The sequence below is a fragment of the Triticum aestivum genome, chromosome 4A (genome assembly GCF_018294505.1).
Source record: "Triticum aestivum cultivar Chinese Spring chromosome 4A, IWGSC CS RefSeq v2.1, whole genome shotgun sequence".
In the NCBI taxonomy this organism is placed as follows: Eukaryota; Viridiplantae; Streptophyta; class Magnoliopsida; order Poales; family Poaceae; genus Triticum; species Triticum aestivum.
The window spans coordinates 492,154,062-492,160,061 of NC_057803.1; positions in this window are offsets into that span (position 1 = coordinate 492,154,062).

Sequence of the window (6,000 nt, forward strand, 5' to 3'; positions counted from 1 at the left end):
TGAGTAATTACGTTTGTTCCTGAGGACAAGGGAGAAGTCTTGCTATTAGTAGTCATGTGAATTTGGTATTGGTTTGATATTTTGATAAGATGTATGTTGTCTAGCCTCTAGTGGTGTTATGTGAACGTCGACTACATAACACTTCACCATTATTTGGGCCTAGAGGAAGGCATTGGAAAGTAATAAGTAGATGATGGGTTGCTAGAGTGACAGAAGCTTAAACCCTAGTTTATGCGTTGCTTCGTAAGGGGCTGATTTGGATCCACATGTTTCATGCTATGGTTAGGTTTACCTTAATACTTTTGTTGTAGTTGCGGATGCTTGCAATAGAGGTTAATCATAAGTGGGATGCTTGTTCAAGTAAGAACAGCACCCAAGCACCAGTCCACCCACATATCAAATTATCAAAGTATCAAACGCGAATCATATGAACGTGATGAAAACTAGCTTGACGATATTCCCATGTGTCCCCGGGAGCGCTTTTCCTATTATAAGAGTTTGTTCCGGCTTGTCCTTTGCTACAAAAAGGATTGGGCCACCTTGCTGCACTTTATTTACTTTTGTTACTTGTTGCTCGTTACAATTTATCCTATCACAAAACTATCTGTTACCACTTATTTCGGTACTTGCAGAGAATACCTTGCTGAAAACCGCTTATCATTTCCTTCTGCTCCTCGTTGGGTTCCACACTCTTACTTATCGAAAGGACTATGATAGATCCCCTATACTTGTGGGTCATCAAGACTCTTTTCTGGCACCGTTGCCGGGGAGTGTAGCACCTTTGGTAGGTGGAATTTGGTAAGGAAAAATTTATATAGTGTGCTGAAATTTACTGTCACTTGTTACTATGGAAAGTAATTCTCTGAGGGGCTTGTTCGGGGTATCTTCACCCCGTCCAGTAGAGCAAAGAATTGCTCCTCAACCTACTAAACCTATTGAAAATGAAACTCCTTTTGAATTTCCTTCGGGTATGATGGAAAAACCGCTAGCTAACCCTTTTACAGGAGATGGAACAAAGCATCCTGATGAGCACTTAATATATGTGGATGAAGTTTGTGGATTATTTAAGCTTGCAGGTATACCCGATGATGTTGCTAAGAAGAAGGTCTTCCCTTTATCTTTGAAGGGAGACGCATTGATATGGTATAGGCTATGTGATGATATGAGATCATGGGACTATAAAAGATTGAAGTTGGAATTTCATCAAAAGTATTACCCTATGCATCTTGTTCATCGTGATCGCAATTATATATATAATTTCTGGCCTCGTGAAGGAGAAAGCATCGCTCAAGCTTGGGGGGGGGGGCTTAAATCAATGTTATATTCATGCCCCAATCATGAGCTCTCAAGAGAAATGATCATTCAAAATTTATATGCTCGTCTTTCCGAAAACAATCGCACCATGCTCGATACTTCTTGTGCTGGCTCTTTTATGATGAAGACTATTGAATTCACATGGAATTTATTGGATAGAATTAAACGCAACTGTGAAGATTGGGACCTCGACGAAGGTAAGGATTCAGGTATGACACCTAAGTTTGATTGTGTTAAATCTTTTATGGACACCGATATTTTCCGTAAGTTTAGCACTAAATATGGACTTGACTCTGAGATAGTAGCTTCTTTCTGTGAATCTTTTTCTACTTATGTTGATCTCCCTAAGGAGAAGTGGTTTAAATATCACCCTCCCATAGAAGTAAACGTAGCTGCACCTATTAAAGTTGAAGAAAAGACTGTCACTTATAATGATCCTATTGTTCCTACTTCTTATATTGAGAAACCACCTTTCCCTGTTAGAGTAAAGGATCATGCTAAAGCTTCAACTGTTGTTTGTAAAAGCAATATTAGAACTTATACACCTCCTGAGCAAGTTAAAGTAGAACCTAATATTGCTATTGTTAAAGATCTCTTGTCTAATAATATTGATGGGCATGTTATTCAGTTCGAAGGTGAAACTGCTAGAATTGCTAAACCTTGTGATAAAGATAAACATAGACCTGTTGTAGGTGTGCCTGTTATTTTTGTTAAAATAGGAGATCATTGTTATCATGGCTTATGTGATATGGGTGCGAGTGCTAGTGTTATACCACATACTTTATACGAAGAAATTAAGAATGAAATTGCACCTGTTGAGTTAGAAGGTATTGATGTCACAATTAAACTTGCCAATAGAGATACTATTTCACCAATTGGAATTGTTAGAGAAGTTGAAGTCTTGTGTGGGAAAACTAAATATTCTGCTGATTTTCTTGTTATTACTTCTCCGCAAGATAGCTTTTGCCCCATTATATTTGGTAGACCCTTCTTAAATACTGTCAATGCTACCATAGATTGCACAAAGAATGTTGTTACTGTTGGCTTGGATGATATGGTTCATGAGTTTAATTTCTCTAAATTTAGTAAAAAACATCGTGAGGAAGAATTACCTAGTAAGGATGAAATTATTGGTCTTGCTTCTATTGCCGTACCTCCTAGTGATCCTTTAGAACACTATTTGCTAGACCATGAAAATGATATGTTCATGAATGAAAGAAGGGAAATAGATGAAGTATTCTTTAAACAGGAACCTATTCTGCAACATAATTTGCCTGTTGAAATTTTAGGGGATCCTCCTCCACCCAAGGGTGATCCCGTGTTTGAGCTTAAACCTTTGCCTGATAATCTTAAATATGCTTATCTTGATGAAAAGAAGATATATCCTGTTATTATTAGTGCTAACCTTTCAGAGCATGAAGAAGAAAGATTATTGAAAACTCTGAAGAAGCATCGTGCTGCTATTGGATATACTCTTGATGATCTTAAGGGCATTAGTCCCACTCTATGTCAGCATAAAATAAATTTGGAAGCAGATGCCAAACCAGTTCGTGATCCTCAACGATGTATGAATCCTAAAATGAAAGAAGTGGTAAGAAAAGAAATACTAAAGCTTCTAGAGGCAGGTATAATCTATCCCGTTGCTGATAGTGAGTGGGTAAGTCCTGTCCATTGTGTCCCTAAGAAGGGAGGTATTAATGTTGTTCCTAATGATAAAGATTAATTGATTCCACAAAGAATTATCACAGGTTATAGGATGGTAATTGATTTCTGCAAATTAAATAAAGCTACTAAGAAAGATCATTACCCCTTACCTTTTATTGATCAAATGCTAGAAAGATTATGCAAACATACACACTATTGCTTTCTAGATGGTTATTCTGGTTTCTCTCAAATACCTGTGTCGGCTATAGATCAATCAAAGAATACTTTTACATGCCCTTTTGGTACTTTTGCTTATAGATGTATGCCTTTTGGTTTATGTAATGCACCTGCTACCTTTCAAAGATGCATGATGGCTATATTCTCTGACTTTTGTGAAAAGATTTGTGAGGTTTTCATGGACGACTTTTCCGTCTATGGTTCCTATTTTGATGATTGCTTGAGCAATCTTGATCGAGTTTTGCAGAGATGTGAAGAAACTAATCTTGTCTTGAATTGGGAAAAGTGCCACTTTATGGTTAATGAAGGTATTGTCTTGGGGCACAAAGTTTCTGAAAGAGGTATTGAAGTTGATAAAGCCAAGGTTGATGCTATTGAAAAGATGCAATGTCCCAAGGACATCAAAGGTATAAGAAGTTTCCTTGGTCACGCTGGATTTTATAAGAGGTTCATTAAGGACTTCTCAAAAATTTCTCGGCCTCTGACTAATTTATTGCAAAAAGATATACGATTTGTCTTTGATGATGATTGTGTAGAAGCATTTGAAATACTTAAGAAACCATTAGTCACTGCACCTATTGTTCAGCCACCTGATTGGAACCTACCCTTTGAAATTATGTGTGATGCTAGTGATTATGCTGTAGGTGCTGTTCTAGGGCAAAGAGTTGATAAGAAATTAAATGTTATTCATTATGCTAGTAAGACTATAGACAATGCTCAAATAAATTATGCTACTACTGAAAAAGAGCTTTTAGCAGTTGTATTTGCTTGTGATAAGTTCAGATCTTATATTGTTGATTCTAAAGTAACTATTCAAAAAGATCATGCTACTATTGAATACCTTATGGAAAAGAAAGATGCTAAACCTAGACTTATTAGATGGGTTCTCTTGCTACAAGAATTTGATTTGCATATTGATGATAGAAAGGGAGCTGAGAACCCCGTTGCAGACAACTTGTCTAGGTTAGAAAATATTCTTGATGACCCACTACCTATTAATGATAGCTTTCCTGATGAACAATTAAATGTTATAAGTACTTCTCGTAGTACTCCATGGTATGCTGATTATGCTAATTATATTGTTGCTAAGTTTATACCACCTAGCTTCACATACCAGCAAAAGAAAAAGTTTTTCTATGATTTAAGACATTACTTTTGGGATGACTCACATCTTTATAAAGAAGGATTAGATGGTGTTATTAGACATTGTGTACCTGAGCATGAACAGGAACAGATCCTACGCAAGTGTCATTCCGAGTCTTATGGAGGACACCACGCTGGAGATAGAACTGCACATAAGGTATTGCAATCTGGTTTTTATTGGCCTACTCTCTTCAAGGATGCCCGTAAGTTTGTCTTGTCTTGTGATGAATGTAAAAGAATTGGTAATATTAGTAGACATCAAGAAATGCCTATGAATTATTCTCTTTTTATTGAACCATTTGATGTTTGGGGCTTTGATTATATGGGACCTTTTCCTGCCTCTAATGGATATACACATATTTTAGTTGCTGTTGATTACATTACTAAGTGGGTAGAAGCTATTCTAACTAGTAGTGCTGATCATAGCACTTTTATTAAAATGCTTAAAGAAGTTATTTTCCCGAGGTTTGGAGTCCCTAGATATTTAATGACTGATGGTGGTTCACACTTTATTCATGGTGCTTTCCGTAAAATGCTTGCTAAATATGATGTTAATCATAGAATTGCATCTCCTTATCACCCTCAGTCTAGTGGTCAAGTAGAGTTGAGCAATAGAGAGCTCAAATTAATTTTTCAAAAGACTGTTAATAGGTCTAGAAAGAATTGGTCCAAGAAACTTGATGATGCATTATGGGCTTGTAGAACTGCATACAAAAATCCTATGGGTATGTCCCCGTATAAAATGGTTTATGGAAAAGCATGTCACTTACCTCTTGAACTAGAACATAAGGCGTATTGGGCTATTAAAGAGCTCAATTATGATTTTAAACTTGCTGGTGAAAAGAGGTTATTTGATATTAGCTCACTCGATGAATGGAGAACCCAAGCTTATGAAAATGCCAAGTTGTTTAAAGAAAAGTCAAAAGATGGCATGACAAAAGGATACAAAAGCGTGAGTTTAATATAGGTGATTATGTATTGCTATACAACTCTCGTTTAAGGTTTTTTGCAGGAAAACTTCTCTCTAAATGGGAAGGACCCTATGTTATCGAAGAGGTCTATCATTCCGGTGCCACAAAAATCAACAACTTCAAGGGCACAAATCCGAAGGTGGTAAACAGTCCAAGAATTAAACATTATATCTCAAGTAATCCCATAAATGTTGAAACCAATATTATTGAAACCGTAACCCCGGAGGAATACATAAGGGACACTTTCCGGAACGTTTCAGACTCCGAAAAGGAATAGGTATGTGGTACGGTAAGTAAACCGACTCCAAAACAATTTTTAAGGCAATATTTCTCCGTTTTGGAATATTTAGAAAAATAGAAAAATAAGTAGCAGACCGGGAAGGACATGAGGGCCCCACGAGGGTGGTGGGCGCGCCCTACCCCCCTGGGTGCGCCCCCTACCTCATGAGCACCTCGTGTGCCTTCCGGACTCTGTTTTCTTGCACGTTACGTATTTTGGTCGGTAAAAATTCATTATATATTCTCCCGAAGGTTTTGACTCCCGTATCACGCAATTATTCTCTGTTCTTGTTTCGAGCTATTTTTCTGACAGATCTAGATTATCATGACGTCCCCAAGTGCTTCCAAGGACAAGTTCTTCGAGAAGGTCATCAACCCTTACCTCGCGGAGGTGCTGCGACACCCTCAAACC